The 25,416-nt window shown below is 39.7% G+C and overlaps 1 protein-coding gene and 1 long non-coding RNA gene across 2 annotated transcripts in view; one reads left to right on the top strand and one right to left on the bottom strand.

The window, feature by feature from the left end:
- Positions 1–25,416, top strand: part of LOC146481036 (uncharacterized) — a 175,559-nt gene that overhangs the window by 137,855 nt on the left and 12,288 nt on the right. The window lies entirely within an intron of this gene.
- LOC146481043 (uncharacterized) lies at positions 14,099–17,554 on the bottom strand. The gene is made up of 4 exons (XR_014864527.1): positions 17,447–17,554; positions 16,569–17,363; positions 14,886–15,941; positions 14,099–14,767 (listed from the first exon to the last, which is right to left on the bottom strand). It is a non-coding gene; the product is annotated as an uncharacterized LOC146481043 (long non-coding RNA).

The following is a 25,416-nucleotide window of genomic DNA, read 5'->3' on the forward strand; positions in this document are numbered from 1 at the left end:
CAGTTTACTATAGCATCGTTAATATGATGGAACAAGAGCATATACATGTACATGTCTCACAACTCTTGTCGCGCGTGACTTGAAGTGCGCTTTGTCTCGCGTTTTGCGCTCGCCCGCGAGACATACACGAAAAATAACGCTTGTTCTGCGGGGCCAGTCTGGTGTTTCTTCTATGGAAAAGTGCGTGTGCATTTTGCTTTCGTCTAAAAGTTAACTTTTTTTCCGGTGCAAATATCGTACTCAATTTTCGGGTTCTTTTAGCCTCTTCGAAAAATCGCGAGACAATTTATATTTTAATAGTGTATCTGGTATCGCAGATTATAAGTGAGTAGAGACAACTAGTCACAACATTAACAGGACCGCTCGCCAAATGCCATGGGATCTGATAATTTTGTCCACATAAGACTCCCTTACCCGGCTCAACTTTTTTCTTATAAATATGATCATACTTTAAAGAAAATTTAAACTAATAGAGAGCAACTGTTTACTATGGTAGTGCCATGAATATGGATATTCTTCAAGATTCGCCATAATTAATGCATTTGTCATTGTACTGTGTTGACAATAACACTCGTGCGATCACTTTTTTCAGGATTTCACTCCCAAGCTCACGATGTCTTTTTTTTATGTTTCTTCTAACCGTGTCTCAAGGTGATTTAATAGCGCACTTGATTTATGTCTGCCCTCTTGAACAATGATATACTCCGGGAAAATGTTGCACTTCATTTCAGAAAACGTATTATTAGATCATATTCTTTCGGCATACAATTTTGTGGTCTCAAAATAGAATAATCTAGGAATGCTAGTAAATTCTGCACCACGTTACTCACAGTAGAGAACGCCTGTGTCCTGTTATGCGCGTGATTGTTTCGTAATCGAAACCGTATATTTACACTATCAAATCATTTGCAGGTTCCCGTTACAGCATTTCTTGCCTCTCTTTCCCTCTCACGTCTTCTCTTTTTCCTTCCTCTCTTCTGCCTTAACCTTTCTTCATGAGTATCTCTGCGTCAGTAAATGGCCCGCCTTTGCGAGCTATTTTAGTCGGCCACGTCCGCCATTTCGAGTAGCGCAATTACATTGTACATTTGCATTTAGTCTAATTTCACATCACGTTTTTATTTCTTGGCACTTCTTGATGTGACATGTAGTCCCGATCATATTTCTATACCCTGCCTGGTCTGTTTTCGATTTAATTACATCCTCCATGACATAAAAACAGATTACGACACCTTGCAAGTCCCAAAAGAAAAGAAACCGGGTGAGTCTTAATTTGAGGAATGTTAGGAATGCTAGTAGATTCTACTAGCATTCCTTTGCGGAACTTACAGTCGAGCCCGCCTGCGTCCTGTCATGATACAAGGACTACCAGTGGGGCATACTTATTGAGAATGGCAAAGTTGAAAAGCTGAAGGTGAGACAGCTCGACCTGTACCTTAAGGAACATGGCCTGACCACTGTTGGTATAAAGCTGTACAAGATAAAGGCAATTCGCTACCATTACTATCGACAGAGAAGTCCAGGCAACGGGAATGAGTTGTCCAGCAGTGAGGAAGAGAGTGAAGAATCAGATACGGAGTTAGATGATGACGAGGATAGCAAAGATGATCTTGTCATTGCTGATCTCGATGAACAGTCAACTGTTCGTATGCCAGTTTTAACTTTTGTACCAGATGACCAAATAGCTGAACTTACTGTCAGGCAAACACTGGATAAAAAAAAGGAAAACACAAAGAAAACAAACAAAAAAACGAACAAAAAAATTATAAAAATGTGAGCAAAGCTACAAAGGCTGATCTATTACACTATAGATGAAAATAAAAAAGGAGACAGGAACAGAGGCCGATCCTAGCCCTTCCAGATGGCCGAATTGTCGCTAAATATCACCTGCTGATAGGGACTTGGCGGACTGCTATTTGGCACTCTAAAAAAAGTAACTTTGCAGTTTCAAGCACTTTGCAGTTTTAAGCAAGATTGCTTGTATGTCAACTGAATTCAGATGTCTGGATCCAGACTAGAAAACGACACGGATCAAGAGACACTTTTAAAAAAAGACTGCGCGATGACGGCTTTATTATGCTGTAAGTACATCATAGTTAGAAATACTACCTGTACATGAACGTTTGAAACACTAAATATACAAGTCGAAAGGTGAATATGGGTACAAAGACATGGGGGGGGATCACGAAAGTTATATATAGTTATGAGGGGGGATCACTTCAATAAAATAACATTTAAAGGGGGGATAGGCTAAATTTCATCGTGTTTAGTCCAAAACCCTCCGCCCCCCCCCCCCCCCCTCCCCCCTCCTCAGGCGATAAATAATGACCGGTCCCTTAGTGTAACAACAAAAACGATTAAGAGTACATAGCGAGGAGGAAATACATTTGGCTCATTCACCAGAAGAGAATGTCATTTTCAAATTTATGTGGTTTAGTTTGGACGGGGTCCTATGCGACCACACTGGTGTCAGCAGCAAATAATTATGTGACAAAACAATCAGTTTTATGAACAAAGCAATTGTTCGTTGCTCTTGTCTTCAACAGGATGGGTTGGTTTGGGTTAGTAAAGCGTTAAATAGGCTGGAAAATAAATCCCTAACCATAGACAACACAACAACTTTAATGCACTCACCATGTGAGTTTTTTCCGGAGGGAGGGGTCAACTTCGGCTTTCGCAATGGGATTGCTTGTCCGGATGTTCTGAAGTCCGGATGATGCTGGCCATCGTGACGTCACTTCCTGTAAAACCTGGGCAAAATCTCGCGCTTCACATGAAGTGACGTCACGATGGCTCGTATCATCCCGACAGCCAAGCCCACGAGTTGACCTCTCCCTCCTGGTTTTGTTTGTTGCAGCCGAAATGTTTTATGGGGGTTTCCTAACTCAGGGGTTCATGGCAGTTTTCACTCTAGTCTATCTCTCTTCCCATTCCCCTGAGAAAAGGTCCTCCTCAGTATTTAAACACTGCACTCTCGCTTATTCTCACGCTACACGCCCCCATTGATTGGTGGCTTGCACACCAACAGACAATATAAAGACCAGGTAATGCCTTAAAAATCTTGAAAAGAGCTTACTGCTCAGTTTGGCATGGTAACTTGGACATAAATGAGTCAGTATATAAAAATAAACAAACAAACCGGTGTGTTCATGGTGTTCCTATGGCATATTTTCCTATACATTTTCGTCATAGACTTGACTAGCAATCCCTCTTTGGGGCAACTGTACTGGTTGATTACGGATAGACATTACTACTACTTTTGTATGGCCCTCCCAAGTATAAGATCCAGCGCCTGCAATACGTGCTGAACTCAGCCGCTAAGCTAGTTACATTGTCTAAGAAAAATGATCACATATCTCCAGTACTAATGGAGCTTCATTGGTTGTCAGTAGAACAGCGCGTAGAATTTAAGATCTTATTGCATACATATAAAGTAGCAAATAGTATGGAACCTGTTTATCTTCAGAAACTTTTAGACTTTTATATACCTGGCCGTAGCCTTAGATCAGAAAATATGCAACTTCTGAAGACACAATGGTACAATTTAAAATCGTTCAGGCTCAGGGCATCTTCTAAATGTGTCCCCCAGCTTTGGAATGCCCTTCCACTGGAGCTAAGGATGTGCGATTCCGTAGGTAGCTTTAAAAAAGGCCTGAAGACGTTCCTTTTTAGAAAGGCTTATTGTTGAGATTGATTAGGAAAACACACTTTTTAATTTTTAAGGCAATTTTGATGTGAAGTGCTTGTGGACTAGTCAAGAATAAGTGCTATAGAAATAAATTATTATTATTATTATTATTATTATTATTATTATTATTATCACATGGGCATTAGGTCCTTGTGACAACCAGTTCCACACTGCTTGTCGATGAGGTGGTATCTTTTCATATTATTTATTTACAGCGTAATTAAATTCCAAATCACATAATATTGCACAAGGGAATAACTGTGGTCACCTTAAAACAGACAACGAGATTCCTTGGAATAAACCGCTTAATATATCATAGATAGTCTCTAATACCTACAATCGTGTACCAAAGTGTTGAGAACTAACATTCAGCCGATTTACAAATTCGACCGCTACGGTGATACATCAACAAATCGCCCCCCCCCCCTCCCCCTTCACCGATGTTGGTCTGCCGCTAAAAAACGACTGAAATGAGCATAAGTGGATTTCCAGAGGTGGAAGAACTTTGAGAAGAAAACAGAGCAAGGAAAATGGGGCTTCCTTACATTATGCAAATCCAACCAACTCATGAACCATAGAGGTACCACAGGATAACATGAAGACTGATTACAATTTTTGATGTTGTCCAGAGAGGTACGTTTTCGAGTTGTTGTGGTTCGTAGACAGGGTGCATAAAGCTTCAAGATGGTTCTGTTATCCTGGAGCCGGCTCAGGAGTTGCTTTAAGGGCGCTCTTATTGGACAAGACACCATTAGGCAGCTCGGGGATGTTGCCATCACTGTTACTAGGGGTAGTGATGGTGTTTTGGGTGTCCTAAAGCTTCGCTGTAGGGTTACCAGTAGCAATATCCCTAGTGTTGGCTTGCAATTTACTGGGTAAAAATGATTGTATTTCGTCTTTCTGGTCTTTATGTCTAGCTAGAGGTGGGTCGCGGTTAGTAGGTTGCAGGTTCTGTTGTACATTTGCCTGCTTCACATTGAGAAGATCAGGAGACTTACAAGTTGGCTTTGTCTACAGGTGCGCATGTGCAAGGAAATAGCACTTGCTTTACAGCACTCTACATCTCTGTTCCTAATGCTAGTCTAACTTCGCATACTGGTATGTTTTTCCCCTTTGCCCAACAACAGCAACAACAACAACATGTATCTTGCTTTCCTTTCCTGGTCCTCAAACACTCAACCTCCATTCATGAACGTTTCGGAGAACACCGTAGATCTATCCTCAACCACCATTAACTAAACAATCCTACCCTTGCCTCGCTACATTTCAACCAACCTGCCACTCAATCAACGACGTTCACCTAATCCCGCTTGAACTTATATACTGCAAATGTGACTCAGTTACAAAAGCTCGTAAAGCTCATTTAATCAACAATGCTTAAACATTGCATCCTCTTAGTATAAATAGACGTGTCGAGGCACGCCAATGACGTATCTCACACTTGTAAGTTAGCCCTAAACAACCAATCATTGTCACGCATTTTAAATTTTAAACCTTTATTTGTGATGAGGTAGATAGATAGATGAGGTAGATAGGTTTATTAGATCAATTTACATTGCAGCTAAGTGGCTGAATTGCGTAAATTTTATTACAAACTACGCTAAAATTTACAAATTATCAAGGTAATTTACATAATAATAGTAATGAAATCTAAGAGTATCGATAATAATATGAAATATATAAAATATCTTACGTTGCTAAAAAAAATAAGGTATTGATTATGATGGCGATGATGATCCTATTTAATGTTTCTCACTTTTCATTCATTCATTTCTTTCCCGTTCCGTTCACGGCAAACATAGAAGGTGATATCTCCGTTTCTATAAGTCGAGCAGAGGCGATTGAAGCGGTAAAATACTCTGCACTTAAGCAAGAATTTCCCTACAAAAGTGTTTATAATACGCGATTAAGAGTAACATGCTTGTAAGCAACGTTCATGAAATTGTGTTATTTTCAGCAGGCACCGGCGAGCGGGAATTGTAAACTAGGCTATATTCTAATCACCCTGAAACGATTATAAAATATTTTGTTACTAATCTTAATAAACACAAACACAGCATCAGGAGCGGGCATCTCGTTTATTGATACTACAAGGATACAGCGAGCGTAACATCATAAAGAAAATGAGGCGGTGGGTAAACCAAAAAATTAAAGCAAGGTTGAAAAAGATGCCACGAGAGGCTCTTGTATAACTTACAAAACCTTAAATAACCAACTAGCCCTTAGGAATTTATCGTACCTGCAAGCACGCCTAAAATACTTCTACAGTAAAACGAATCATACATAATGAACATACTCTAGTGTAATTAGCAAAACGTTAAAAAATATATTGTGAATTTCAGTGGCTTCACGGAAAATGCACAATATCTCCGGTTTTAGTCGAGCAGAGACGATTGAAACGGTAAAATAGTCTGTATTTCATTGTGAATTTCCCTAAAAAAGGTGTTTATGATGCGTCATCTACTGATGAGCAATCTGCTTGCAGGCAAAGTTCATAAAATTGTGTTATTTTCAGCACTAACCGGCGCGCGTGAATTTGTGGCGTCAGACCAAACACATAAAAGTTCTATCTCCACTTTCGCAAGGTTCACAGAGACGACTGAAACGGCACAATTCTATGTCTTTACGGTTGGTATTCACTATAAAGCTGTTTATGATGTGCGGTCTATTAAAGAATAATTTTCTCGTGCTCGGTCGTTTTGTCTCTCCACTGTTGGTCACTATAATTTAATCTCTTTTCTTGTGCTCTGTCTCGCTCTTTTACCCGCTGTGGGTCACTATAACTTAGTGTCTCTTCTCGTTCTTTCTCTCCAGTATAATTTCGTCTCTTCTCGTGCTCTGTCTTGCCTTTTTTTTCAGCCGTTGTTCGTCATTAATATTTTGCCTGTTTGTCGTGCCTTTAGTCGCATTCTTTCACGTTGAATTTTGCTTATTTATCGTCAGTTTTCTTGTTTTCTTTCTCTCTCTTTCTCTTCTTTCCTTTCCGTTTGTCGACATATTCAATAAATGTATAAACAAGCTTTCTTTAAAACTTCCGTTTCATTTTCTTGAACTTGAGTGTGCATTTCACATTTTTTTTGCTGTGATGATGCGTACGGACGTACGGTCGTTCGATCGGACGGAGAGTGACGTCATAAGCAAAACGAAACTTTTCGCATCAATAGGTCACCATGAATAAAATATTTTTTTGATACTGGACCTTCCCTCGAGAAAAGTACAGTAATTTCACGCAATAACTTTCCAAAGTCTTTGTAAGAGGACTGGCAACTAAATACAGAAAATTCTTCGAATGATTAACTGTGTAAGACTTACTGTGCAACCTTCACCGAGGTTTCCTTGTTAAAAGAGAACACTCGTAGTGTATTCGATAATTTGCTTTTAAAAGATGGCAATTTGGGCGGTAAACTAGTCATTTTGATGTTGCAGACTTAGGGACTCTTCATATGAGCCTGGTCGACCGGGCTAGCTCGATTCGAGTCTCGCCTCGCCAGGCTTTTCGCTTACAAAAATTTCGATGTGTTCATATAAAAAGGCGGGCTGGCCCGGTTAGCGAGATCTCGGTTTTTGCGACCAAGATCTCGGTAACCGAGCTGGAAATTTTTCCCATATGAACACTCCAGCCCGGGTACCGGGACTGTCTGTGACGAAACATTTTCAACTGCGCATGGCTTGTAAGTCGGAACGCTGTTCCACGAGTATTTTGGGGGCCTTTTGGGCATTTTTCATCTCGGTAACCGGGATAAAATTTCCCATTTAAACAGAAGACAAAATTCGTCCCGCCTACTGACCGGTTACCTGGTCAACTTTACTAGACCTGTACCCAGAACTTAGCCTTGAGGGATTTTTTTGTTTACTTCTGCTATCCGTTATTAACACTCCATCATCGGATGTTAAGGTCGGTAATCAAAGGAGCCGTTACATGTATCCTGGGCTGCAGAAATGTGACCCTGTGCCAAGAAGAGGTTTGGGTTTTCGGTTTAGGACATTGAAGGACCAGTCTGTTACGCTAACGATTCTATCATAACACTGTAACTTCTCGAATTCCTTAATTTATGATTTGAGGGTGCAGGTTAAAACTTACTTGGAACAAAGAAAAAATTCTTAGTTGATAATTATATCTCCATTTTATGTTAGGAGGCAGCATCGTACGCAAGAGACAATGGCCTTCTCTTTTTTGAAGTGTCAGCAAAGAGTGGTTTGAACGTGGATAATTTACTGTCAGTAATACGTAAGTTTGACACAGAGTAAGTGGTTTCTATTGTATCTTAAGGCACAAGAGGATGGATGCGGAAAATTCTGATATCTGATAAGGCAGGTTCCAGAAGAGAGCGGAATCATTCTTATCTCTGAACCTGCAGGTACTTGTAACTGTAACTGCAAGAAACCGTGGATTGAGAACACAACCTCAGTGGATTGTGAAATTATTGCAGCTATTGCCACAAATTGGCGATTTATCGTTGGTAAAAAGTACTCGTTTTTAAACAAAAAGTGAAAAGGAATAGTGTAAAAAGGCGTCTTATTCTTTAAGAAAGCTCATAAGATGTTCATTTGAATTTTGTTGTAAGGCTGTAGATAAGCATGCCCATTCCTGAACGAGTGATGAATAAGAGAATTAACTCTGCAGTTTATTTTTGAGCCCTTCACGTTTATATTTTCCGCAAATACTACCATAATCATCCATTTGTTCAATTTGAAATTATTTCTTTGCGAAGTTTAGTGCTCGGCCCCACTAGCACTTATGCAATAAAGGTTATTATTATTATTATTATTATTGTTATTATTATTATATGCAGTTGATAAACGTATGGATGCTAAAATAGAACCGCATAAGGCGCGCAGCGTAACCTATGCGATCTGAAGGAACTATAAAAAGAAAACTGCTGAGTTAAAAAAAGAAAAATAGCGATAAAATATGAAAATCTTATAGACAATCTAAAACTCTCTAATACTAAAACTATATTGAATTCCTATGCTATTCCCTCAAGGAAAGTCAATTGACGGTAGCTTTGAAAGTTCTCACTATGTTGAGAGAACTCGAGATGGTAGCCTTCTGCATCCTTCTCAATACGTCATAACCCCTGCTGCCAAAGAGCTTCCTCATTGTCAGGTCTACATCCCTTGACCATCCCCCAAGCACGTCAATGATAATGTTACATTGTTCAACGTCATAGCCAGGGTACTGCTTCTTCAGCTCGAATCGCAGTGGCCCGTACTAGACCGTCTTCTCCTCGGACTTCTTTTCCCGATGCTCCATCCACGGAGAGGACATCTCCACAGCCCACACCTTCTTATTCTTGTGGTCCACAAATCGAGCGTCCACTCTGTTAGCCTGTTAGCCTTTGGCCCCTGAATCTCCGTCTCAGGATCGCTCACAGACCGGCACGACGGTTGAGGGTACTCCAGAGACAGGCTCATGCCCAGTTCCTCGGCAAACTTATGCGCTTCCTTCATCAGTGAAGTGTGTCCCTTCTTTACCGCCCTCTCTTCGAACTGTTGCACTACCCTCATAGAGGGATCCATGTTCTGACAGAGCTCCATTGCCGCCTTGATCTTGGTCAACTTGTATTCGCGCTCAACCGAGCGCAAGCCACGCCCTCCTTTCTCTCTTGCCAAATACATTATCGCCGTCGACCTTAAGGGATAATATTAAGCTTAAGCTTAAGCTTAATATTATTATTATTATTATTATTATTATTATTTTTATTATTATTATTATTATTATTATTATTATTATTATTATTATTATTATTATTATTATTATTATTATTATTATTATTATTATTTTTACCCTGCTCCTGCCTGGGCTTGTAGCTCAGTCGATAGAGCAACGGTTGATCAAACATGGAGGTCATTTGTGCGATTCCCGCACTTTCCGTCGTGTGGTCTCTCATTTCCTTCCTGGGGCGAACGCTCAGTGAAAAATCCATGGGTTCACTTTAGCACTTTAACATTCACTGCAGAGTTAATTACTAAACCATTCTCATTTTAATCATTGTCGACTTATCTCAAAATATAGTGGGACACTTAATGACGAAACTTTCAGAATGTACACTACTCAATCTAGACAAATTGCAGGCGAAATTAGAAAAAAAAAATCTGTAAGACCGTTTTCAAGTAAATAATGAATCAATATTTACGGGTTGATTTCGTTTATTCTTCGGTAAAATAAAACTTGACACTTTCTCTTTTCTGTTAAAAGATCTTTCCTCATAGCAAAACATTCTAAATGTATATTGAGCTTCATGGGTGCCTCTGATTTTAAGATATTTTGTTTGCAGTTAAAATAAAGTGCTGATCGGCGAAAACGTTCCAATACGGGTCTCGGACAGAGACCCACATTGGTACACCCGTAGGGTTAAAGAGGCTATTCACATAAGACTTCACCCTGGAAACATCAACAGGGATAATGGACCTGAAATTCCAGACGCATGGATGCCCATCGACAAAAATTGAAATCCTCCAATCAACAACAGCCTAAGAGAGGTTCGAACGCACCAATCAACACCTACCAAGGTGCTATTTATAACTGTTATGCAATCAGTCGACACCATCGCCTGATGAAGACTAGCAGTATAGCGGTGGAAACGTCGCGATCCGCATCTCTGTAACTCAGTCGAGGGACAAAGGTTAAACTCAGCTCTAATTTCAAACACCGGTTGACAAACACCTTTCATAAGAATATTCGCCCTTTTCTACTTCTTTTAGATGTAAGATCTTACTGGAAAGCTTATTGCTATCCAAAAAAAAAAACAACAACAACAACAACAACAACAACAACTGAAAATCCAAAAATTTTCTCTCTGAACATACACGGTAACTTTAAACTCGGACACATTGCTTTGTACCTTTAAACAGTTTGTAATTGTGTTACATGGAGATCGACGACATCCCCGTTTTGTCATTATGTTTTGAAGTAGCTTATCGCAAGCTTATACTCCCTTCAAGTTCATGCATTTTGGTATTTTTTGCTCTACTAAATTTCACACACTGTTTTGGCTTATCAAAATTAATTTAAAGTACATTTTAGAGCTCTTAGGTGCTTGCCATTTTGCCAAAAAATCCGGACATTTTTGTTTGAAGTCAAATGGTAATGCAATTTTCCGGAAATTCCGTTCGGAAATTGTGGAGGGACTCCCCTTCCATTCGAAACGGAACGGCGGAAATTCCTTACCATTTGAACGAATCCTTCGTTTCCAGGCCTTTTCCTGCTGGAGCGGAACGAAACCTGTGATAAATAAATGGTAAGCGAAATCTCATCCGGTTGGTCGGTCGAATTCGGAAAATCCCTTACCATTATGCAACGGTTACATCAACCGGATTTTTCCTACAATTGGTAAGCACCCCTTGTGTCCTTTTTTTCTTAAAAACTCCAGTTTTCTTTACTCGTTTTTTTTTTGTTAACGTTGGTTCTCTCATACGCTTACAAGAAGTAGTCTTTCCAGTTCCAGCCAGCAGCTGTCGTTTTAGTTCAACATCACTGGAGTAATCATGGACTAATCAGAGAAAGCAATGTCCTTGAATGCCCACCCTTTCCAGAAGAACTAGAGGCGACGCAATTAAAGCAGCTAAAAAGCTTATATTTTATTATTATAAAACTAACCGCTTTTTATTGCTGTTGACTCGTAGTTTCAAGATTACCGAGGTGGTACATTTCAGCGGCCGAGTTAAATGAGATAATTGAAATAGAGTATAAAGGACAGAAGATTTTAGATCTGAGGCGATGGAAACTCATCAAAGTTCCCGAGAAAGTCTTACAACTGAGTAATCTGAACGTGCTCGACCTTTCACACAATTGTATTCGTCAATTACCAGGCGATATGAGCAGCCTGAAGCATCTCACAAAGTTGACATTAAGTCACAACAAACTGGAGCTGCTGCCTAATTGTATTCGTGACCTAGTTAATCTGATTCAGCTGTTTGTGAACAACAACCGCCTTCCATACCTACCTTCAGCATTAGAAGAACTTAATAAGTTGAGAGAACTTGATGTGAGTTTTAACAAACTGACAAAACCTTCAATGTTTGTTGCTGACCTAAAAAGACTTAGAAGACTGTGTGTGGAGGGCAACCCGCTGACCTCTGAAGAACTTGGAAGACTGATGGAGTTAGTGGATAAGATGCCAAGCCTTGTGATAGATATTGCAGGTGAGGTTAAAGTCACTATGTAAGTAACGTATAAGGGAAAATGATGTCAATGAATGAGTTGTAGGTGCATTACATTGAAGTGATTATAGCTATATCGCCAGACCTTAAATAAGAAAGCTTTGGTATCGGAAAATACACCTAAAATATGTAATAACCACAATTTCGCGGGTCTTTGAGAAGTTCCATGTTGGTTACTAAGGGAGGTCCACAATGGCTGGTGTCCCTTGGTCCCAAATCTGCGTTTCATCTCATAATTTTTTCATCCCAATATTGGCACTTATGTCCAGAAATGCAGGCAAAGGCGAAAATGGCAAATTTGGCGAAACCTTGCCACAGTCATAACGGTGGCGAATTTGGCAAGATTTCGCCAAATTCCCAAATAAATGCAAATAAGCTAAACACATGGAAGCCTGCCATGTTGGTGGATTTGACGATTTTGGCGAATGTGACAAATTTGGCGAAAATGGCAAATTTGACGAAATCTTGCCACAGTCATAACGGTGGCGAATTTGGCAAGATTTTGCCAAATTCCCAAATAAATGCAAATAAACTAAACACACGGAAGCCTGCATTGTTGGTGGATTTGACAATTTTGGCGAATGTGACAAATTTGGCAAAATTTTGTCACATTGTTGGGGTACCAACAAAGTGGCGAATTTGACGAATACGGCGAATTTGGCAAATATGGCGAATTTGACGATATTTCGCCAAAGACCAAAATTCAAGCGAATGAGCTCAAGACAAGAGTACCAACAAAGTGGCGAATTTGACGAATGCGGCGAATTTGGCAAATGTGGCGAATTTGACGATATTTCGCCAAAGACCACAATTTAGGTGAATAAGCTCAAGACAAGGACACCAAGGGCAAATGGCCAAAGACCCTACATTTCTGGAAATAAGTGGCCTTCAACCCGAGTATTAAGCTTAACACATGGAAGCCTGCCATATTGGTGGATTAGATGATTCTGGAAAATGTGAAAAAAGTTGGCCAAAGTTTGTCAAATTGACAAATGTATGCAAGTTAGTCAAACATATGAAAGCCAATCATGATGATGAAGTAATATTACAGTTGTAGAAAATATGACAAATTCCAGACTTGGGATAAAAATCGTCACATTCACCAAACAGCCCGAAAAAATAATGCAAGTATACTTCGTTATTTAAGGTGAGTTCACAAGTAACATTGGGGAACAATACAGTCTTCACGTGTACCAAACTCAACCAAAAAAAATAATGCATGTATACCTCGTTTTTTAATCGTGAATCAACAAGTATAAACATTGTGATAGGTATCCAGGGCATGATTAATCACAATTTTTTTTACACAGAATTGGCAAATTGCGATTCACGACTAAGTAACGAATACAAGTTAGCAAAACTAAATATAATTTCACTGCAACTCGCCAGGGTTTTGGACAGCGAAAGCATGCATGCATTTCTACCTCAAGCAGCTTAAGCGACTGTTTCCTTCACAATTAACCTCAATTCTTCGCTTTCATTTCAAGCAGCCGATCTCAGTTCCTCTTCACCATTCGACATCTCCCCCGATAGCTTTTCGCTCCTAAAACCTTTCCCAAAATCTCTCAGGAACATTTTGCGAATCCATAGCTTTCCTTCTCCATGCCATTTTCGAAACTGACAGTTTTTAAAATTTTGTCATGTAGGGTACATTGAATATTCCCGCACACATTCGCTACTTGATTGGCTACGTTTAAGCGCGTCCAAATAACGGGCACGTTTTGACCCAAAAAAGACTCATAAGGGTCCCATTTGGTGCCTAAAGACACATCGTGTCCCTTACATAAAATGTTTATGTATTCGTTTTACTTTCCTCAATATTGGACTTTTTGCTATCTGTGTTTGCGAGGCCTCTAAAAATGACGCCTTCTATTGATGATATGGCAAGATTCAGCGAATAGTCTTTGAAGCACCATATAGTGGCGGCAATTAGTGGTCAAATTAGTCCGATTATTCAGTTGAAGATTCACGCCACATACCTCCACCGCTCCATCACTTCAAGTATCAGGTGGAAGACATCAACAACAACAACAACAAACAGCTGCCTGGCAAAATCCCTTGTCCAATGGAGTGCGATTAATGAAAGGTTGGGGGTTCAGTACCCTGAATTTAGATGCCTTGAACATAGGCCAACGTTTAACTTTGAGATGGGATCTTTGTTTAAACCTCCACTAGATATCTTTAAACATCTTGACTTTAGGGTCAAAATAGATAAAAAGACAGGAGACAATATTGTAGGATTTTCTAAGTATTTTATCTATTTTCCATCTATATAAATTTCTATTATGCAGGGCTTAAAATTGGTTGACGAGTATATGTAAAAAAGTCAATTTTTCACATTTCAGTCGCCATTTTGAATTTATTAAATAGCTTGTTAATCACTGACTAAAAGTTAATAAATTTTTAGAAACCCTGACATGTTTACTTTCAAAATATTTATGCTTTACTCTTGACTTCAAGTTGTATGAGGCTTTTTTATGCATGTATGTCATTACCAACAAAGAATTATTGCAAAACTCAGTTATCAAAAGGGTTAAAGGTTCCGCTGATAACGGCATAACCCATTCACCCACATATTCTGTTATAGGGATGTGTTTACAGGAGTGCTACACTTGTTTCCGTAGATGAAATCCCAAGCAGATGGGGCTATTCGAATAAAATATCTCTTCATCAGTATTGTTCCAAAGTGTTAGTTCTTCTTCAAAAATTTAACACATTACAGTTCTGGTAATTTTTATGTTTCGCTTTGTTCGTTTCAAATAATTCTCACCTGAAATTTTCCAAACACCTACTTCCAATGCCAATGAGCTAATTTAGGAAAGTTCAGTTATTGTTTATACCCTATTCTTTGGTATGTGGCAATATGCTACTTACATTTCGATACAAGTATGCCAATATTATAGCCCTATTATTCAGCTAGGTGGTAGTAACATGTATCTCAGAGTCCGCCTCACAATACCCATGCATTTTTTATTTTCTCACCTAAATCAACACATCACACAGGAATAGTTCTGCTAAAAGCAGTTTCCAGAACATGAAAAAATATTAAATTATTTCTGAGAACTTTTAAAATTGCTGTCGAGTTGCCAAACCACTTCACTTAGCAAAGAACATATGACTTCAATTCTGTGGGCCTTCCTTGTCAGCAAGAGAGGTAGACCACAAATATATACAGGATTTAACAAAAAAAATATTTGTGTTGGCAATTGAATTTTTTTTTCACATTAGTGATTATGTTAATGCATAGATTCAGGTGAGGAAATAAAAACGGATGTATGGCATATATTTGTTTCACGCGATTATGTTCATGAATTATGTTCTAAGTAACATGATACAAGAGTTTCCCACCAATGAATAGTCAAATTAGAGGTACTCAGGTCTTTAATATTGTTGGGACATTTTTGTTTCATACAAATTAAATGGAAATTATAGACCTATTCTGCTAACCCAATGTTGTACCCAATTCAGATCCCCTGGTGTTAACATTCTTTGTTTATTGCATTTGTATTATAATGTAGCGCTCCCATTTAAATGATATGGAATTACTTATAAGAACGAAACATTTTATGTACAACATAGTATTAGCCGAATAGGTCTATTGAGATACATTTTACATGTTCTAAAAGCAAGGCCACCGCCATTTTCCCTATTTAAATGAGGTCACTATTTCATTTCAGGGCATTTTCACATAAATTTGTTAAAATAATGCAAACTATAAATCTCACTAATAACTTAATTCTTTTGTATATTGCTGATAAAAGATGTATTATAGACGGTCTACTTTCCAAAATATAAATACGCTATACGTTTATAATAATAATAAACTTATTTTACTGACGTTTATAATATGCATGCACAATTGAGAGTTCACAATTTCTACAAATCATTTGCATTGTAGCTTTAGTAAAAAAATGATTATAAGAGGCTGGCTTTAAATAGCAAGTTGTTACTGTTGTGATTGACATGAGATTATATTAATAAATCTAAGTAGGTCAAACTACACAAGAGACTGGTTTATATAAAGCATGAGGGAGGGAATTCGCCCCTCTGTTGGTACCCTTCTCTTGAGCTCGTTCAACTGAATTTCAACCTTTGGCGAGATTTCGTCACAATCGCCATATTTACGAAATTCGTTGATTTCGTCGAATTCGCCACTCTGCTGGTACGCTTCTGTTGAGCTCGTTCAACTGAATTTCAACCTTAAGCGATATATCATCAAATTTGCCATTTTTGCCAAATTCGTTGAATTCATCGAATTCGCCGCTCTGTTGGTACCCTTCTCTTGCGTCCGTTCAACTGAATTTCAACTTTTGCGAAATATCGTCACAATCGCCATATTCGCCAAATTCGTCGAATTCGTCGAATTCGCCGCTTTGTTGGTACCCTTCTCTTGAGTCCGTTCAACTGGATTTCAACTTTGGCAAAATTAAATATCGTCACAATTGCCATATTCGCCAAATTCGTCGAAATCGCCGCTCTGTTGGTACCCTTCTGTTGAGCTCATTCAACTGAATTTCAACCTTTGGCGAAATATCGTCAAATTTGCCATTTTCGCCAAGTTCGTCGAATTCGTCGAAATGGCCGCTCTGTTGGTACCCTTCTGTTGAGCTCGTTCAACTAAATTTCAGCCTTTGGCGAAATATCGTCAAATTTGCCAGTTTCCCCAAATTCGCCGAATTCGCCGCTCTGTTGGTACCCTGTTCAACTGAATTTCTACTTTGGCGAAATATCGTCACAATCGCCATATTCGCCAAATTCGACGAATTTGTCGAATTCGCCGCTCTGTTGGTACCCTTTTCTTGAGCCTGTTCCACTGAATTTCTACTTTGGCGAAATATTGTCACAATCGCCATATTCGCCAAATTCGTCGAATTCGTCGAATTCGTCGCTCTGTTGGTAGCTTTCTGTTGAGCTCATTCAACTGAATTTCAACCTTTGGCGAAATATCGTCAAATTTGCCAGTTTCGCCAAATTCGTCGAATTCGTCGAATTCGCCGCTCTGTTGGTACACTTTTCTTGAGCCTGTTCAACTGAATTTCAACCTTTGGCGAAATATCGTCACAATTGCCACGTTCGCCAAATTCGTCGAATTCGTCGAATTCGCCGCTCTGTTGGTACCCTTCTCTTGAGCCTGTTCAACTGAATTTCAACCTTTGGCGAAATATCGTCAAATTTGCCACATTCGCCAAATTCGTCGAATTCGTCGAATTCGCCGCTCTGTTGGTAGCTTTCTGTTGAGCTCATTCAACTGAATTTCAACCTTTGGCGAAATATCGTCAAATTTGCCAGTTTCGCCAAATTCGTCGAATTCGTCGAATTCGCCGCTCTGTTGGTACACTTTTCTTGAGCCTGTTCAACTGAATTTCAACCTTTGGCGAAATATCGTCAAATTTGCCACATTCGCCAAATTCGTCGAATTCGTCGAATTCGCCGCTCAGTTGGTACCCTTCTCTTGAGCTCGTTCAACTGAATTTCAACTTTGGCGAAATATCGTCAAAATCGCCATATTCGCCTAATTCGTCAAATTCGCCGCTCTGTTGGTAGCCTTCGGTTAAGCTCGTTCAACTCAATTTCAACCTTTGGCGAAATATTCACCAAATTCGTCGAATTCGTCGCTCTGTTGGTACCCTTCTGCTGAGCTCGTTCAACTGAATTTCAACCTTTGGCGAAATATGGTCAAATTTGCCAGCTTGGCCAAATACGTCCAATTCGTCGAATTCGCCGCTCTTTTGGTACCCTTCTGTTGAGCTCTTTCAACTGAATTTCAACTTTTGGCGAAATATCGTCACAATCGCCAAATTCGCCAGATTCGTCGAATTCATCGAATTCGCCGCTCTGTTGGAACTCTTCTCTTGAGCCTGTTCAAATGAATTTCAACTTTGGCAAAATATCGTCACAATTGCCATATTCGCCAAAATTCATCGAATTCGTCGAATTCGCCGCTCTGTTGGTAGCCTTCTGTTGAGCTCGTTCAACTGAACTTCAACCTTTGGCGAAATATCGTCACAATCGCCATATTCGCCTAATTTGTCAAATTCGTCGAATTCGCCGCTCTGTTGGTACTCTTCTCTTGAGCCTGTTCAACAGAATTTCAACCTTTGGCGAAATATCGTCGCAATCGCCATATTCGCCAAATTCATCGAATTCGTCGAATTCGCCGCTCTGTTGGTACCCATCTCTTGAGCCTGTTCAACAGAATTTCAACCTTTGGCGAGATATCGTCAAATTTGCCACATTCGCCAAATTCGTCGAATTCTTTGAATACGCCGCTTTGTTGGTACCCTTCTCTTGAGCCTGTTCAACTGAATTTCAACTTTGGCGAAATATCGTCACAATCGCAATATTCAGTAAATTCGTCGAATTCGCCGCTCTGTTGGTACCCTTCTCTTGAGCCTGTTCAACAGAATTTCAACCTTTGGCGAAATATCGTCAAATTTGCCACACTCGCCAAATTCGTCGAATTCTTTGAATACGCCGCTTTGTTGGTACCCTTCTCTTGAGTTCGTTCAACTGAATTTCAACTTTGGCGAAATATCGTCACAATCGCCATATTCGCCAAATTCATCGAATTCGCCGCTCTGCTGGTACCCTTCTGCTGAGCTCGTTCAACAGAATTTCAACCTTTGGCGAAATATCGTCAAATTTGTGAGTGTCGCAAAATTCGTCGAATTTGTAGAATTCGTCGCTCTGTTGGTGCCCTTCTCTTGAGCTCGTTCAACTGAATTTCAACCTTTGGTGAAATATCGTCACAATTGCCACGTTCGCCAAATTCGTCGAATTCGTCGAATTCGCCGCTCTGTTGGTACCCTTCTGTTGAGCTCGTTCAACTGAATTTCAACCGTTGTCGAAATATCGTCAAATTTGTGAGTGTCGCAAAATTCGTCGAATTTGTAGAATTCGTCGCTCTGTTGGTGCCCTTCTCTTGAGCTCGTTCAACTGAATTTCAACCTTTGGTGAAATATCGTCACAATTGCCACGTTCGCCAAATTCGTCGAATTCGTCGAATTCGCCGCTCTGTTGGTACCCTTCTGTTGAGCTCGTTCAACTGAATTTCAACCGTTGTCGAAATATCGTCAAATTTGTGAGTGTCGCAAAATTCGTCGAATTTGTAGAATTCGTCGCTCTGTTGGTGCCCTTCTCTTGAGCTCGTTCAACTGAATTTCAACCTTTGGTGAAATATCGTCACAATTGCCACGTTCGCCAAATTCGTCGAATTCGTCGAATTCGCCGCTCTGTTGGTACCCTTCTGTTGAGCTCGTTCAACTGAATTTCAACCTTTGGCGAAACATCGTCAAAATTGCCACACTTGCCAAATTCGTCTAATTCGTCGCTCTCAGTGTTGGTACCCTTCTGTTGAGCTTGTTCAACTGAATTTCAACCTTTGGCGAAATATCGTCAAATTTACCAGTTTTGCCAAATTCGTCGAATTCGTCAAATTTGCCGCTCTGTTGGTACCTTCTCTTGAGCTTGTTCAACTGAATTTCAACCTTTGGCGAAATATTGTCAAATTTTCCATTTTCGCAATTGCCTGCATTTCTAGACATATCTCAACATTGGTGCATTTTCGCAAGGAAACTGCGCAGCTGACCTAAAACATGTCAGGACCTCCGTTAATTTAAATGCAAATTCATATCCAGCAACAAACGCAGGATAGATACTGCCATTTTGAGTCTGTTCAGAAGGAGTGTAACCTGGTGAAACCCCAAGTAAGTTATTGTCTGGATTTTCCGTCTCCAGTAACAGACAGATAATCAATGGATGAAAGTACATCCTCCCACATAACCGGGATGTTTGAAAAGGACGCTAAAATCTTCTGCTGACCAGTTGGACAGAAGAAATTTTTGAATAAAAAATGATCGTATTGAATAAAATATCGAGTTACTGAATAAGATATTCGGGTGAATTTAAACTGAAAATTACTGAACAGATATTTGAATACCTGAATAAAGAAAATATTTATTGCATGGAAATGCGAGATTTATTAAATATGTTTTTGTCGTTTTCATATAACTTCATGTTTAACAGAATTATTGAGTTTAAGTAAGCATTGACGTTAGGGGACACCTTCTGATTTCTATCATACAGTTCATGCATCTTATATAGCGTACATTTCTGGATATACCCCTGAAGTTTTACACTCCAAAAATACCCAGCTGGTAACAGAAACTGCCTTGTCAACATATGGAGCCTTCTGTGATGAAAACATTCTGGGTGGCATTTGTCAATAGACTGATAATTTGTTTTATACGTTTCATCTGCTAAATGTCCTTTTTGTGCTATATAATAAAAAAATTAATTAATTAAAAAGTCATTGTGCAACAGGGACAATTTATAAGAGAGACACCTCCATCAGAGCTATCAGAACTCATCCACGTCCCTCTCTCGATGATGTGATTACTGATGTACATTTTGTGTTGGTGATGAGGGTGTAGTCCTGGTCATTGGCACTTTAAAGAATTATTCAGGATTTAATTGAGGCTCTTATTCTCTTTACAACTTCTTCGCTCCTAGATACTCAAGATAGTAGAACTTCACGAAAAACTCTCTTCAAGTAGGAATTACTGTCAAGTTAGCTCCGTCGACGTTCTCTTTACCAGATGTGTGGGTATATGGCGTTGATGCCATCGCCGTAAAGAAACATGTGCAAAAGCCGAATTCATAGTGTGACACGGTGTTTTATAGTAAAAAATAAAGCTACTGTCTTTGCGCTTCTTACTCGAGGATATGCTTTAGCATCCACGAGTGATAGTGGCATTCCGTACGCAAATGGATCACTCACTTCGGTGTAACCGGAAGTGAAATAACAGCCAATCCCACTTATACGCCATTGCATGGCTGTTTTTAGTGTTTTGAACGCATTCTCGTTGCATTTTCCATCATTAGAAGCAAGTGTCTGAAGAAGTGAAAAAATGGTGTCTTCGAAGGTGAAGCAAAAGATTCTCAACAAGTGCACATTGATACAATTAAGACCGATTGTGCACCGCCTTCCACTCACCGAGGCGTAAATCTTGATGTCGAAGTCGAATCGACGCTAGGTGAGAAGACAGAAGTCCCTGTCGATCCCCTAAGCTCACGGGGGATCGATAAATTCCATTTGGAAAGTGATTTCAATTTGGAGAGTGACCTGGAAGCTGTCAAAGTATGCTAATGTTTATCAAAGTTATTACGAAGTCTAGCAAGCTATGAGTCACGAAAGTCAATTCAATCGAGCTTGAACAACATTAGTGATGTGAAAGTGACACAACTGATCAATCCATGCCGCTAAACGAGAGTACTTGTGTGGCCAACCAGTATGACGAGCCGTAGAAAGACCCAGTTATTGACGATGCGAGGAAAACTGATCAGCAATCCGTGGCAATCTCCAGATCAAGGACGAAGTACAATCTTAATTATAAACGCGCTCGCCGTAACGACAGAGAACCTTCTTGAATTTCTTACAAGAAAACGTCATAATTTTTCGGAAAAACGTACCGAGCTCCTCTGAGATCTCCTGCTTTTCGTAAGTATATGATGATAAGAATGTGTAGAGCTAGACTGCAAGTCAGACGAGACAAATCTTCGGTAGAGGCGGTTAGTAATTGTCGTCTCTACCTTATCAATAGAAGGACTGCTAAACATAAAAAAGCCCCATCAGTATTGTGTAGTCAGAATAAATCTGTAACTAAGCGTTCAATAAAATTGAACAAACAAAATGGGAAACACATTTCATTTGTAAAGCGGCAGCGTCGATCACTGCTGGAGTAGCTAGCGCCAAGTGTCTGATCGAAATGAAATGCCAAAAGATTTCGTAACGAACTGACTTCTTGGGAAATTGCCGTTCCATTTGATTTTGTACCAGAATTTCCGGAATTTTGTTGGTCGAATGGATCGGTTCTGAGTTGGAAGATTTTGCGTTTCAGCTTGGTTATTTTAAAGCAGCAACAAAACACTTGAACACTGAATGCTATCAGCTTATTAAAAGTTTGCTCCGTTTTTGTAAAGCACAAAAATAAATAAATTCAAGACGTGAAAATACTCATGAATTAAAACATTAAATTGTGACTTCACCAGCTAGAGGAAAATATGCACACTGACATTCACGTGCTCGTGTCTCTCCGTCGTAGTTCGCATAGCTTACCGAAAGCGATTTCGATGCAATAGATGATTTCGCTGGGCCAGATAAAAGTAATCCATAAAACAACGGACAGGTACCGAACGGATAGCTAACGGCTCTGGAAAACGGCGAGTTCACTGAAAGCCAAAGAAGGTTTAGATTCCCTGATTTAAATGAAAATCTGCCAAACGAAATGAAATCGGAGACGCGCAATTTTACCGTAACCACGGATATGCAAATTTATTCCACCGATATTAGTACAGTAGTACAAGAATTCCTAAACGGTGTTGAAAGGCAACTGTGATCCTCAAATCTCTTTGTTATTTTTTTAAGTGTGGCTTTTTTTACGGGAAAATGAAGCAGAAAGTGGTAATTACATCGCTGATAACAATGGTCAACAGTTGTATTTCCGTAGGCCGACGCGACCAGCGTGCGGCAAAGAAAATTTTCAATTATCACGTCTTGAGGGTAGCGGAATTATTCGTAAACATCTTTTGTATGTGCCTGTAGTAAATGAAAATTCCGGATAATTTAATGAAAGGTGACAAACTCCCATATGAAATGCGGGGGGGGGGGGGGGGGGGGGAGGTTGGAGGGTGATGCTCGTTTCGTTTAGGGTGTAAATTCCGGTCTTCGAGATTAAAAAAACAGTATTTTTGCTCGTAAAGATCTAAAATATATATATTTTAAGGACGGTGTCTACTAATACCGAAATATTTTTGCGCGGTTTATGGCTATGCGGGAAAAGCAGATCTTAGCAAGGCCTATTGGAATCCAAAAAGAAAATTGGGGGTAACCACGCATTTTGCAGAGATAATTAAGCAGTAATATCTCTAAAAACGCCAAAATACAAAGCAATGTATGGGATTTTTTTCCTAAATTGAAACTTAATTATCTCTGAAAAATGCATGGTTACCCCCAATTTTCTTTTGAGATACCAAAAGCATTTGGTAAGTTCTTCTTTCTCCGTATAGTTTTAAACCGCGCAAAATTATCCCTGTATTAGTAGGCATCACCCATAGGAAACCCGAGTATCTCTAGATGCGCGGAACGTATGCGCAGTAACAATAGTAAGCACCGTCCTTAACAGATTTAGAAATGTTATCAAAACTCAAGCCTCTTACATCTGGTTTAGGCGTTTCATTGAAAATTTCCGACAAGCGTTCCCGTGGTAAAGTAATGGCGAAGACCCTCCTTGCGCTCGTAACGCATTCCTTCCCCCCACCCCCTTCCCCCCCCCCCCCTCCGGTGGGGGACAAACATGTGAAGAGCCCCAAGAGCGTCTCTGCAATTACATCACTGTCACTATTACATTTCAAAGACCATTCCAAACTGTTAAACATTAAAGCTACCTTTTAGTTAAACCCATGGCATCAACGGCCACTTCCATCGCCATATCCACGAGTAAACGATAGTGTTACTTTGATTCTGTTACAGTTGTAGTCCCTGCAGAGATTCGAGCGCGAGGAGAAAAAGCAAAGCTGCTTTATGAAAAGGTACTCAGAGAAGGATTTGTTAAGGTGTACCGCGGTCGAGTATTACTCATTGGCCAAGATCGTGCTGGGAAAACTAGTTTAAAGAAGTCCCTCTTGGGTCTGCCGTTTGACCCCAGAGAAGAAAGTACCGATGGAATTGCAATTGATCCTTCAAAGTTTGAAATTGAAGTTGACCATATTAAACCCTGGAAAGCCACTCACGAGACCAGTACAGTGTTGTCAGACGTTTCTAGGGATATTTCAAGATTGTTAGCAGCAGAAAGATACCAGTCATTGCTGTCAACAACGGAATCAGGAGAAGAACTGTCCAGAGAAGAATCGAAAGTGGAAACAAAGATAGATTCTGATACAGCATCTCTCAGGAATCAGGTTGGCACATACAAATTAGAACTAAGATTACTGAATATGTGTAGGTTCATTTTGTGGTTTTATGATTGCAGTGTATGTCATGAAACAGGGCTCGCGTAACGGGTTTTGGAGTTGGTTGAGGGGCTAAAGCAAAGGCGTTAGCGTGAGACAACTAGTGGGCCCGGGGCATGTTCCCCCTAAAAAATTTAAACTTTAAAAAGTCTTCTTGAATGGCTAGAAATGCATGAAAAACTGTCAACACTGATGTCAATGTTTTTGTCAACTGAAATACGTTTTCTTTTCTTTTGAAATAAGGAGTCAATTCTTCAGTCTGACCCTTACATTTGACAAACACAACAGGCTGAGGAAGCAGAAAGTTTCTACTTGTTACGCGCGATGCCCTGGGGTAGACCGCGTCAAAGTTTCGGTGGCGTTTCTTGTTCTTCATTCTAGTCACAAATTGTAATTAATAAATTAATTAAACCTAGAAAATCTGGATTGAACTCTCCTCTCCCCTAAAAAGGATATTTTTGCATGTCTTCTTTTTAGGCTTTTGTCTCTAGCAAACACGGCCCAATCAGAACCGTTATCTGCACGTACCGATTTATAAGTCCTGGCCCAGTGGGGCCTATAGGAAGGATTTCGTGCAGTGGAATCCATCAGTCAGTGAGAATGGTGGCCATATTCGTAAATTTTCAAGACTGTAATATGCCGTTTAAGAAAAAAAAATTTTTTTTGAAAATTGAAGGAATAACTTCTAAGAAGTACTCGATAGTTTAAACGGTGGAAATTTGAGAGTTCAAGGCGAAGAAATTACGCTTTGAGGGACAGATTCTCGGGAAATTAATTAGCCAGTGAACCCGAAAGGTCATAAGCTTAAATCAGTCGAGCCTCGGCGACGACGGGGATAACATTTCTTTTCGAGCAAATACTTATTAATACTCTAGCAACCCAAGCTCACTATCTGATGAAGGTGAAATTGATGTTTAGACCTTCGTTGGTTTTTATTTTGGTGAGAGGTTTGACGCTATGAAGCAAGTAAGGTAAACATGAGCCAAGTCTGTATCGGTATGGCTCAGTTATTACGTTACCATAATTCAGTTTCCGGTATGACTTCAAGTAGCGTAACGTAGGGTCATGGAAAACAATATCACGCTATTTTTCTGACTTAAACTACTGAATAAGCTCAATCGCGAACGGAGAATAGGTTTAAAGAAATCTTCGAAGCGTACAGTAATGTTTTAAACACGACCAGCAGTGTCTTATCGGGATTTGAAACCACGAGGTGCTGCGGAGTGGTTTTAGACCCGATAAAACACGTGCTGCGAGTTTTTTGAGCGGCTTCAAAACATTCCTGGAAAAGCGTGTGTCAAGAGAGTTCATAACAATGATGCTTTTGTGAACGTTGGAAATTAGCATACGAAAAAACATTAAACACCGTATACTAATAAGGAGGAGGTTTTTTCTGGTTTTAAAACCACGGCACGTGATGTTTTATTGACCATATTTGATAGGTCAATGGGCTTATGAATCATTAATGTATTTGAAGTGGAAATAAATGAAGCCGCTTATTAAGCCTTTACTTTTTTTTATACGTATAAACAGATTGTAACTGTGGGTATCTATTC

Source organism: Pavona decussata, unplaced genomic scaffold (assembly GCF_977016875.1).
Source record: "Pavona decussata unplaced genomic scaffold, jaPavDecu1.1 SCAFFOLD_51, whole genome shotgun sequence".
Taxonomy (NCBI): Eukaryota; Metazoa; Cnidaria; class Anthozoa; order Scleractinia; family Agariciidae; genus Pavona; species Pavona decussata.